Source organism: Strix aluco, chromosome 9 (assembly GCF_031877795.1).
Source record: "Strix aluco isolate bStrAlu1 chromosome 9, bStrAlu1.hap1, whole genome shotgun sequence".
NCBI classification, from domain to species: domain Eukaryota; kingdom Metazoa; phylum Chordata; class Aves; order Strigiformes; family Strigidae; genus Strix; species Strix aluco.
The window spans coordinates 26,851,619-26,865,061 of NC_133939.1; positions in this window are offsets into that span (position 1 = coordinate 26,851,619).

Sequence of the window (13,443 nt, forward strand, 5' to 3'; positions counted from 1 at the left end):
ATAGACAGAAAGAGAAAAAGAAATCAATAAAAAATCATAGCAGTCAAATATTTTTTCCATTATATTAACATCTAGGGATACCCACTGAGGCAAAATCAGCTGTGAAAAAACATACAGTGAGGGATTAAATTTTTATGGTATAAATAAACAACACATGGGAAGAAGCAAATTACCATCTCTAATTCACAGAGAGGAAAAAGGCAATATGTAACATGTCCAAGGCCAAGTAGAAACAGAGATAGGATGCTCAGAGCATAGTTATCTTGAGGTCCATGTCAGTGCCCAAGCCACAAGTATATTACAATATAATGTTCTCTTTTTTTAAGATAGTAAAGGGCATGTACTAATACACTGAAGTGCAAAACATACATGAAAGTGTATCAGATGATGGGAAGTTTAGGTGAACACTAACCTACAGTAACAGTTCCTGTTTGGTGACATAGTGAACATCTTTGACCTCTGTGATGAAACCTCCACCAACTGGGGAAGGATTTGTTATTTTTTCTATTTCCTATTCACTTTTTTTGGCTCTGAAATAAAACTGGGACATGTGGACTGGTGGCCCCAACTAGCTTTTAGTTTTTTTGGACAGAGTCTACTCTCAAGTGAAGTGGAAGAAGAGCGTCAATATAGTATTTACTACTTTGTGGAGGAGGAAATTCTGTTGCTTCAAGTAGCTAACCTCTTCTAACCACCGTGTAAAATGCCAGAATCTGCCCAATGCAGATAGTGAAAAGATCACCATAAACAAAAATCCTGTTTTATTTACATGTGTACCAAATGGTCACGCTCCGACCTTTGTGAAAGGACACTGATTAATTCATCTCCAAACCCACGAGCCAGTTCAAGCCAGTAGAAACCAGATGTGTTTTTTAAACTAGAGTTTTTACTGAGGCTGTTAGAAACAGATCAGAGCAGTGCAAATAGAAGCACTAAAATATGATAGCATCTTGCAGATCCTTTCCCAAGAGATGACAATGTTCCTCATACACCTGGAACTGCACAAGCGCAGTAGGTCTGCGGAGGGAGGATCAGAAAACCAGCAGCAGGTGGCTGTCCTGCAGAGCAGGTACAATCCACCTGGGGAACAGAATCTGATCAGGTATAAATCTGTAGGAAACCTGTGGCACATGAGAACGAGAAAGCCAGGGATGGGTGGATGAGAGCAAAGCGCTTTCCACAACGCTGTCCTGGCATAGGAAGGGCAGATGGATTGCGGATCCTCTCCCCAAAACCTTCCAGACCAGGAGACTTTTTCAGGGCCCAGCACTTACATGTATCCTCAGGAAAGAAATATGCTGCCTTAGAGAACTCTGTAACCAGGATTTTTTTTTTTTTTTTTTTTTTTTCAGAAGTTTGACTATTTGGGGGTTTCGCTCAATCTCCGTAGCCAGCTTCTGGAGAACTTTTCGTTTCATTCAGTCCGAAATCGAAACCAAAGCGGTTTTACTCGCCCAGGACTCGGGTTTGTGGGTCAAAGCGGAGCCGCCGCTCGCCTCAGCGTCCCCTTCCCGCCCAGCGCGGGCGGCCCCGCGCGCCGCCGTGGCCGTGACTCAGCCGCCTGGCGCGCGGCCGTTTGACCCGCGCGCCGGTGCGTTGGCGCCACCTGGCGGCCACGCGCGGGAAGCACGCGGGCCCCCGCAGGCGGCCCCGAGCCCGCTGCCGGCCAGGCCCGGGGGGGTTGGGGGGGGGTGTGGGGGTCCCCGGGGGTCCCCGCCGACCCTTCCATCCTCCTTCTGAACCGGGTTTTGTGTGGCAGCGGGACGTCTGGGTTAGTCCTGGGCCTTCTGCAGCCCACGGGAACAACGTACAGCGTCCTCGGCCCGCCTGAGGGGCCTTGAACAGCCAACCAGTATTTCCAGAATTATATCGGCGTGACCCTCAGGGTTATAATTCTTTACAGCAGTAATCTAAAGCGGAACACGTGCTGTTGCTGTTGAGAAATCACAGAGGGTGAATATAACAGAAATTTAAAGAAGTCGTAGTTAAAGATCAGTAAGAAGAGAAAGAACAAGCTCAAACTGATGCCTGAATGGCAGAAAACAGAATTACCCAAAGAACCCTTGTGGCAGAGAGAAGTGGCAGGTGGAGATGCAGGGAGGTGGTGGAGTCCCCATCCCTGGATGTGTTTAAGGGTCATTTGGATGAGCTGTTGGGGGATACGGTGTAGGGGAGAACTTGTAGAGTAGGGCTGATGGTTGGACTCCATGATCCAAAGGGTCTTTTCCAACCTGAATGATTCTGTGATTCTGTGATTGGAGTAGTTTCTTCTGTAGCGACTGGTGATGCTTTTGCTGAGAAGTTCACGTCTCAGTGCGATCCATACACTGCACTGGATAAACACAGTGTCAGAATGAACGTTGGAACCATGCCTGAATGGTTCTAAGCGCAACCAGCCCACCCTGACAGCACACATACCTATATAAAGTAGAACTGTACTGTGCTAATTGACAGCCAGAACATATCAGCATTTCACCACCACGCTGTACATGTAAGAAATATTTCTGTCACTATATATTCTCATTACAAGGCGTTAAAATTGGCTAACAAATATACTGCTCCTTTTTAATGTATAACATGACTGTACTTTAGTCAGTGTTTCTTGTCTCATTAAAAAGTAAAACAATTTCTCACTGGCACAAAATAATTGGTGCGGTTGATTTGCATACAGAGGCTTCCATATCACTGCCACATCTTGAAACATCAAGTCATATTTCTTTGAAAACCCCCAAAAAGGATTACATACTCACTTCAAAGGAGTTATTCAGCATCTGAGAGGTTACTAAGAACCCCAGAAGGATCTGTTGGATTTGTTTCTGCAAATACTGCCACAAATGTGCTTGAGTCATTTGCTTTTGTGGTGCTTGTTGTCATAAAAAGATGAAGTCACAGGTCATGCACCTCTCAATCCAAATGGAGATTCCTAAAAAAAGCTTGGATAAGCTTCTTGCTGATGAATATGCATCAAAAACATAATACGGCATAACATAGGTGGTCTTTGTCCAGAAGACAGCTGCGTTCTAGAAGGAACATAGAAAATAAGACACACCAGGGAGCTTGGAGTAAGGATTCTTTTAGCATGTTTTCCTCCTTTTAAAAAACCTACTAATGAGCTCGGTATCATCAATTAGCCTGATTACTTCTTCTTTTTGTCTCCTCCATCATCCTCTTCAGTTGTATCAGCATTATTGGCCATTAACACTAGTTAAAAGCTCTTTACTGCACATTTTCATGTCCAAAATTAAGTGCTCATATCCTGTATTTTGTAATCCCTTTTCCCAATTCGATTCAACAACAGGGTTCTGATCTCAGGGGTCAATATGGCCTCAAAGTAAACACCATATAAGCCTCAAGGCAGGACGTATTTACAAGACATTGGGCAGAGAAGGAGTATAACCAAAGTACATCAAAAAAATTTTTTTCCAGACCCATCCTTTAGGTGCAAAGGAAAATAACTTAAATTGGCAGGACCACATTCCTAATAGGATGTTTCAGTAAAAACAGCTCATTATTTGAAGTGAGAAACTCTCCCCCAGCCTACAGAAACTGGTGATTTACAGTATGATCCCCATCTGGCTTGGGATGACATCAAGACTCAGGGTGACATGGTATCCAAAATGGTCAGAAGCCCAGTGATTAGGATATTAACACGGCGTGCAGAAGCCACGGTTGAATTCTTCCTCTCCCCGATTCAAAGACGACTGTAACCTCCAGCTGTCATCTCAGGTAAGTTTTATCTGTACACTGCCTTGACTCTGACAAGATTTATCCCTCCATCTCAGAAGCAGAGCTTTGACAAATAGGATGGGTTGTTTCGGGTTTTTGGGGTTGTTTTTTTTTTTTTTTTTTTTTTTTATAGGAGATCTTTTTGTCAAAAGCAGCTCAGATAACAAAGGCCTGACTATTTGTGGTTGAGTGTAGAGGCTCATTTACTTTGCTGTTTTTAAAGGCAGGATCCCAGTCAATGTTTCATGTAGTCAAGGAGAATTTGAGTTCAAAGGAATTTAAATTGTGTCCCAACAAAGCACTATGGCATGGAAACAGGATAGAAAGCTTGGATGTGTGTTCTGGATCTGTTTTATAAATAGAGGGTTTGGGGCCCATGCAGTACTGAAAAGATTTCCAGTGATTTCAAGACCTATGGCCAGATCTCTTGGGTGAATTTTCCTATTATATAGGACTGCTATACATATGCTTAACTGCACGATTTCCTTTGTAAATGAAAAAACCCCCCCAACTATTATCATTAGTCTGTGGCTTTGCAGTCTGGCATAACACCTGGGTAAGCACCAACCAATTGGAACACACTCTGCAGTCTTTTACATGTTTGCATATAGAAGTTGTGATTAGTGGCGACAGCTTTGGCACCTTGAATAGTGTTTATTATTGCCAGAAGAAATCCTGTACTAATTAAAAATATTGGGCATATGCCACTCATGGGTTTATCATCAGAGGATACTCTGCATATGCCTTTTAGAAGGCAAATGATATCTACGTGCTTGCTTCTTTACTGCCTTTCATTTAAGTGAGTTCTGTTTTTTGCATGTCTGCTGTTTTCTTCCCATGCTAAGCCAGAAGCACCAACCTTTGAGCTGCCTACACCAAGGAAGAAGTTTATCTTACTAACTGCTTTAATCAGTTACTGCGAGAAAGAGGGTGCTGGCACTTTGGGAAAAGAAGGGGTGTTAGGGTTAGGGTTGGACCCCTCACAACAAAAAGGACATTGAATGACTCGAGCGTGTCCAGAGGAGGGCAACGGAGCTGGTGCAGGGTCTGGAGCACAGGTCTGATGGGGAGCGGCTGAGGGAACTGGGGGGGTTTAGTCTGGAGAAGAGGAGGCTGAGGGGAGACCTCATCGCCCTCTACAACTGCCTGAAAGGAGGGTGCAGAGATGGGGATGAGTCTCTTGAACCAAGGAACAAGCGCCACAACAAGAGAGAATGGCCTCAAGCTGCGCCAGGGCAGGGTTAGACTGGCTCTTAGGAAGTATTTCTTTCCAGAAGGGGTTGTTGGGCGTTGGAATGGGCTGCCCAGGGAAGTGGTGGAGTCCCCATCCCTGGAGGTGTTCAAGAGGCTGGTTGACATAGTACTTAGGGATATGGTGTAGTTGGGAACTGTCAGTGCTAGGTTAACAGTTGGACTAGATGATCTTCAAGGTCCTTTCCAACCTAGATGATTCTGTGATTCTAACGCAATGGAAGAGACAAGCTCCATTGATCCTATGGCCACAGAAGGAGAAGTACCTTAAGTGAGAACTTAATAGATGCTGCAGATAAGAAAACCTGTAATAGCCATAAAAGCAACTTGTCTATTAGAGCCAGGATCTGTTAATGTTATGGGTTAGCGTTTGAAGCAACTTCTAGGTTTTCTCTGAGGATCTGAACTGAGAAGCCAGAGATGGAGGGGTGTTGAGGGCAACCTACTCTCTCTGAGCAACAAGGTGTCTGTGTGCCCAGTTGTGCTTTGGTCCCCCAGCAGCACCCAGCATAACAACCCAGCAGATGCTGTAGTTGCCATAAAGCACATGCAGGTCACCCGGAGCCCTCTACCATCCCACAAAGTTTACAGGACAATATTTGCCAAGCAGGAATTGTGTGGGAGTACTGGCTTGCCCGAGAAGGTAGTTAATATGCCAAACATCAAGTTTAAACCAAATTCTGCTTTTCTGGAACAACTGTTTTCCCCAAAAGTGACATTACAGAGTGTCATCCAGCCTCTGCGAACCTGGAAGTTTTTGGTTGTGTGTTGCATCACACACAAATGAGCTGACATGATATATTTGCGTGGGTTTTGAAGTGAGCTGCAAAAAGTACATTGCTAGCAGCATGAAGCTAGTTAAAGTCAGGGTTTTAGCTGTTCCCTTCAAACAAGGAAAGAAACCCATTTTGAAGCAAAATATCCTAGATACCATAATTCCCACTCAAAAAATGGAAATTTATTTTCCATTTTAAAAAATTTACTTTGTTTCAGACCAGGCCATATGCCTTTGATATTTATGAGAAATATTGGCATATTTGGATATAAGTGATGTGTCCAAAGAAGATGGGTAATCCTGACTGATCCTGAGGCTTCATGTCTTCAGAAAATCATATACAACCTACTTCTTGAACTAGTTTCAAAATTTGCACTGAAACACATGAACAGAGACCTAAAAGACAGGGCTGACCTGAGGGAAAAAAAAAAGACAGATTCAGAAAGTTCAGTAAGCCCACTTTGAAAACTAATAGGTCTCCAAATACCATTGTGACAAATGCAGTAAAAATTTCAGGTTTTTAGGACAAAAAAAAAAAAAATTCAAAGTGGAGTATGAAACTTACAATGTGATCTAGTCTATGGTTACTGTCATCTATTAACCAAACTTCATTTATGTGTCCCAAAACAGAGACAACTCTTTTTCCTCAAAATACCCTGCAAAAGTGAAAAAGTGAGAGTCGGACTTCAAAAGCTCTTCAATGCTGTAACAGTAGATCAAGTGTATTTTAATTAGAAAAAGATTCAGACTGCAGAATACAGGTCTGGCTCAACCTAAACTGCTCCAACGTGCAGTCTGGCTGTCATATTTCAGCTGGGGCCTCTTACTTTTACTGTGGAAATAAAAACAAAAAAATTCTCCACTGTAACATTGGTATGAGTCCAAATTGACAATAAAATTACTGGAGTTTCTTGGGATTTCTTCTAACAGGAAGTTTTATCACTGCATATCAGCATTAGTCATGCATTAGGTTATAAGTCAAGTCAAAACAAAGTAATCACATATTAAACTGTGAAGTCAAAAGAAAGTAAAAGTGAAATCTTGAGTATACTGTATTCAATAATGTGATGTTGACTTTAATAGAACCAATATCTCACCCAGAAAACTGTCTGTAGAAATTCAGGTCTTTGTTTTGTATACAAAATACGCATTACATAGGATGCTCCTCTTCTGGGAAGGGTAGACCTCAGGTAAATATATCTGCATACTTGATTTGATTAGGAATTGCACTTTTAAGCAACCATTCTTAAGAGTAGGAGGTCAGGAATTATGTTACCTAACTAACCTTCAGATTTGGACATTTCTGCTATCTGAAACTGGAGAAAAACATCAGCTTCCTAGCAGCACGTTTGTTCTACATGTACTATATGAACTCAAAAGCCATGTTGCTTTGTTGCAGCAGCCTTCTCCATTCTTTGAGACACTTTACAGATAAAACAAGATAATTTTAAGCAACCAGGAAGTTTACCTGAGTCACTGTAGGAAGCTCACCATAATGAAATATTATTTTACCAGAATTTGGCAAATTCACTCTCCTCATTGCTGGTATTTTAATGCTAAAATAGGCAATAATGTATTTTGATTTCCAATTGTTTTGGTTATTTTACCCCTTGGAATAACACAGCTCTACTCCAGATGTACTTTAATCTTCCTTACTGCTTCTGCCAAATTTCTGTTTTCTGTTTTCCATTTGCTTAGTGCTCTCATTATGAGCAATATGTCTGTGTCACTTCCTCCCTATATGTTTAGGCTTTTTCTTGAAACATGCAATATGTAAGAAGAAAAGCCAAAAGGAGAATGCAAACTCTTTATGGTTGCTATTTTTAAATACAGGAACTTCTGTGGGGCTGTTTGAGAAGGAGATTCCTTTTGAAGAGTAGATAATAAACAACATGCTAGAAATAACATGCATGTACAGCTAGTCCTTTCAAAATCTCATGTTTCGGCCCTCAAGCAGGTCAGCGTAAGCGAGACTCCAAAAACCACAAAATATCCAGAGAAACAACAGAGAATCAGGTTCCCAAGTGCACCTGATGCTGTGGGGATTTGGGATATTTGCTGAAAGATGTGGACTGTCACTGATGATCTGGGCCATGGCGTTGCTGGTATCTCTTCTCTCTCCCCCTCTCCTCCTCAAGGACTGCCCTGAGTTATGGTAAATACAACTTTGATTCCTCCAGATGCAAGGCCAACTGCCCCACGAATCATAACCTCCTCTTTTCAGAACAAGAGCTGAAGAGGTGGGGAGGAGGGGAGATCCCCTCTGAGCCTGGAGTTGAGAGAGGCAAAGGGCTCCTGGGGCAGCACAGAGCTCAGTCCATTCCTATTTGCTCTTCCTGTGTGAATTGCCACCCTCTTTCAAATCACAGGGCACCTTCCTGAGGGACCACCAGCTCCTCAGTCTGCTGGCAGTCGCATATTGTAGTTCTGAACCCCCACCTGGGGACAAGGTTGTCTTATGTTTAAAATAGAATGAGTGGAAAGCAGCAAGAATATGTTAATAGTATACTAGGATATTCTACTATGAAACAGCAAGAGAAATCTCGGTAAGACAAACACTGTCTTTGGGTTTCTGCCAGGATATAAATATATTCCATCTAAGAACTTCTGCAGCATTAAATGGTGCCATGGTACCAGGCAGCGCGCTGGGGTATGATGATGACTGTACTCCAGCAATGTGATTCCACTTCAGAAAGCGTAATCAGGAGTAAAACCACCGATGCTGCTTAATACCCTAATCCTGTTCACATTCCTGTTTTACTATCACTTTTCTGTTACTTTTGTCTAAACAAATAGTACCATAAGAAGCTTATCTTTGAAAATCTTCTGTTTTATAGTTTACTATGAAAAGTAATGGTAGCTTTTCCTGTTCTTCCAGTATTTATAAAGCATTTTTCCATGTTATTAAATGCTAGTTGATACCACATTTCAACCTTTCCCTCATGGCTCGCTCTCCTCTACCCAGCCACCTATTTGCATGAAACTTTCAGGAATGCAATATCCGAGATTGCTGCCCTCTGATAAGTCTGCTTGAATCAGACAATGAATTGCAAGGTTTTAAAGGGAACAGCACGCAAACACAACACCCTTGGCTGACTGCAGCCTCATTTCCTAAGGAAACTAAATTAAAAAAAAAAAATCAAACAAAAAAGTCATGCACTGAGCTGGACTTCACGCCTCTCAGAGGCTGTTATCATCACGGCCAGAACACAAGAATGTCTGATAACATAGATGAGTAGGTTTTGCTCTCAAAGCTCATTATTTATTATGCAGTAATTCCATACAGAGGTTCTTAATAGCAGCCATAGTGCTTCTTTATTCACAGTGTAAATGTGTTGTGTAAATGCTTGTAAAACTTTATGAGCTCCATTGCCTCAAAGCACTTACCATTCAGGTATGATTAATAAATCATGCATATGCACACTGTCTCATGTCTCTCCCTAACCTTTCAGGGCAATACTCCAGTTAGTTTGTGTCACATTACAGGCAAAGAGCTCCTCTACACTGACTGAGCAGTGTTGTTCGGGGTTTTTTTGTTAGCTCACTCTAAAAGACATGAGTCCCCTTGTAATGGAGCTGTATCAGAGATTTAATTAACTACTTTTTTCACCCACACATGGTCCACCAGCTGTTGCCTTTATCCCACACACTCCCTGCCTTGCTTATTGGTGCTGCTGAGCACCCACACCCTCATCAATGATTTCTTTATTTCACAGCCTGACCTCTACGAGATTTCTTTAGGGTGTAAAGCAGCAAACTGGTTCTACTTAATCTTCTGGAGAGCTCCCACTAGGTGGCACCGACTATCTGACATTCTTCTCTCCACCCTGCACATGAATTTCCCTTGCTTTGCTCCAGGTCTTCTCTCCCTTTTTGCAGCATTTCCAAACACTGAGGTCATCGGTTTTAATAACTGCAAAAACAAACAGCTCCTGGGATCTTTTTTCCTGTCCTTACAGTCCTGCACAGATCCAAGCCAAAAGACAAGCTATGCTTTTTCACAGACAAAAAGATCAATTTCCCATGTCATTTTTTACAGCTAGTTCAAGAACCTTACTGCTATAACCATTAATTACTTCTTTCAGGACCATCTTCATACAACAAGTCCTTAGTGGTTCTTTACTTTGTCATCCTCACTTACGTGTGCACGCATAATAAACCTCTGCAAGAATACCCATTATCCCAGACAGACTGCCGAGCTGGACAAACAGGGAAAGCTGTGAGGAAAACTGATGTGGCAGTGACTGAGAGCTGCCAGCAGGCATTTATCTCCTGATAAGAGAGGAGGGGGAGAGAGTCCTACACAAAACCCCTTGAAGGGAACTCAAACAGAACCTGAATCAGGCAAAATGTGGCTCAATGAGGTTTTGGTAGCAAACAAAAAAAAAAAATAATTCTCTCCACAGGAAACAGTCAAGAGTAATTCCTCACCAATAGGACTGAAGTAATTTTGGATATCTCAGACATAAAATATTTATAGTGCACAAAAGTGAATGATTTCAAACGCAGTGAAGAGCTGTACTCGTGTGAGTGAAATGGAGAAAAGATTTACAAACCTGAGGACCGGGATGATCTCGTCTGTTAAGGTGTCCAGTCATGTGCGCTGAACCATCTGAACACCAGGACGATGTTAATCCCACAGCAGCTCACACAGTAAAGAAGAATCCCACTCAAATTCTTCAAGGCATTTGCACTACCAGTAAGACAAATGCGCAAAAAGTAAACACTAACCAAAAAAAAACAACTAAAAAAATGCCCACACAATGAAGTCCTAAAGAATAGGGGAAAAAAAATTGGGGAAATTGCAGAATTTTCTGAAACACAAAAAATGCATAGGGTTTTCACCTAAATTAAGGACTTAATTTCTTTAGCAAGAGCTCAGTGAGTTCCTAGATAGCCTTTTACAAATTGAGGCCTAGACACTGCAAACAAGTACGTATGTGTTTAAGTGCAACCACTGCTACCAACTTCAGCGGTGACACTCGAAACACAAAATGTTACAAATCTTTCAGGAGAAGAGCTTAAGATTTTTCTGACAGGTCTTTCTCAAATTCAGCCATTTTCTCCACTCCTCTATACTCTTTTATGTTCCCAAATAAATCTGTAAAATTTCTGCACTGGAACTAATTTTATTTTGTAATATAACAGTAAAGCACTTCCAACACTAAAAATTAGGAGAGATAGTCATGCTTTGTGAGAGCAGGCTGTACACATTTTCCTGGTGTATAAGAGCAGCACAAAAGCTAGAAGTAAATAAATTAAAATAAAACTACAATCCAGGGATAACCCTGTAACTGACTGGAAAAAACAGTTTCTATTTCTGAGTCTGGCAGGCCATGATAATATCACTAACGGAGACGGCAGTCCCGTGAAGATGAGAATGAATGTGAATATGGCTGTTAAAGTCCTGAGTTCATTTTAATCTCATTTAAAGTTCTTTATCTACATTTCTTCAGATTTTATACATTAATTCCTGAGTGCTTGTTTTCTCTCCTCAAATTAACTCTACAGAGTTCTTTCCAAACTCTGCTTTAAAGTCTCCATTTCAGATCCTTAAAAAAATCACAAAGATATCACAGATATAAACATCAATGAAATTTATATTAGTTCATCAGTCACTACCTTATCTTACAGTACAGTGATAATGGAAACAATTACAAAGATGAGATTTCTCTGTCCTGGAAGGCCAGACAGTTTTACAGCTGTAGGATATCAGATCCTGGCTTTTATTCAGCTGCTGTAAAACCAAAAGACTGTGAAAAAAATAGACAAGTCTGACAAGACTGGAAAAAACAGGGGATGGAACAATTCAAAATTCACTGACCTATTTACTCCTCCATCTGCCATGGCCTCCAGTCTGGACAGCCCAATGGGAAATGCACCAGGAAAATGTTATCACTGGGGATTATTCTATGTATCAGAAAAAACAACGTCTGCAGTCAGCATTCCCAAGTTCAACATTTTCCTCTAACTCACAAAACATGGAATGCAACTGCTATCTTTTGAAACAGTAAAATGGGGAAGCCCACTTCCCTCGCAGAATGTTTCAGCTGGGACACAGGATTCCCCAACACTCTACTGTGGAAAAACCACCAGGCTCCTGTGTCCAAACTGTTTTTATATTTGCATGGTGCTTCCCCCAGCAGTTAGATTTTTCTCCTGTTCCCACCTCAGTGCAGGCACAGCCCCTGGGGTGTTTTATGGCTCGTACTTTCAAACACCCCCACCTGCGGGGCAGACTGAGCGTTGTTGTTGTTTGCATTTCGCCCAGTGGTTCAGATTGATCTGTAAACAGAGCACACAGAAGCAAAATACACACAGATCCCTGTCTTGGAGCACTTGTGTTCTATGCAAATAACATGCTCTTAGATAAATGCCTAAAGGCTCAAATATCCAGCCCCTTATTGTAAGAATATTCATATTATCATTAGCACTCAAACATTATTTTTCTTTTTTGTAAAACGCCAGCCCTCAGGAACACAGGGGTTTCCAGTTGCAGGTTTCTTATAAGGTGGATCACCTGATCATTGTTTAAAGTCAGTTCATGATTTAATATGGTATTTAAATCATTTGGGATCCCAACAGTTGTTTTAACTGTTTACTATCAGTTTTTATGGTAGCTGTCTTGTTAAGAACAATGGAGCATATAACGGTATGAGGAGTTTTTGGGGGAAATGCAGCAAAAGGCTGATCAAATTCCAGTGTTTCTTAGAAGCTCTTCTGCCTTGACAGACAACTAATAGCTCCAACACAGGATACACTGGAGTGCTGCCCCTTGAAGTTGGTCTGTGGTGACTGTATGGCCATGTCGTAATGTGTGACAGTTCCAAGTGTGTCCTCTGTGTGTCACACCTAGAGCGAATTTGTAGATCTGTGGCATCCACAACTCCATTACTTCCTACTCCTATTAAAACAACTGTACATTTTAATACATCTACTTACCTGCATTAATTATTTACAAAGGATAATGGTTTGGAGCCACTAAAATGACAAGACGTTTAAGTCAGGAAGCACCAGAAACAAGGTATTCAGAGTGTAGCCTCCTTACTCATCTCCACCAGTAACCACATTTTCTCACCTCAGTATGAAATGCTGTTTTAATTACTCTATGTACCTACGCAGAATTTTCTTACCAGTGTTTTATCCCCATTCCTACCACGAATGCTGAGTGATTTAGAAAAATGTATCTTTATATGCATCCATGAGGTAGAAGTCAGTCATCATCTACTGTTCTACAGTCAGAACTGAGGCACCAGAAAACAAATGTCAAAGCTGTGTTAACTTTGAGTGTCTGGTTTGAGATACTGTATGTTTGATTTCTTTTTTTTTTCCAGAATATTAAGCAGCATAGCACTTTCTATATTAAAACACAGTCCTCCTTGTCCTCACCTCAAATTAGGACACCGGCAAACAGAGTTCAACTGATTACTTAGGCTGGACACTCAGTCACGGGCAGCTGATAGGTCAGCTATAAAAAGCCTGACTTCCCCTAATGTCACAAACTATGACCTCAGGCAAGGATAAACTCGATTTTCCCAGGAGCATTCACCTCTTCAAGTCCAACCTTTTCATTCCTTCAGTTCCTGACCACTAATAAATGACACTGAGTGTTAAAACAATCTTTGTACGCATTAGTAAGCTTCAGTCACTGGACAAAAAGGTCATTCTTGCCTACACATCTGCAGTTGGAA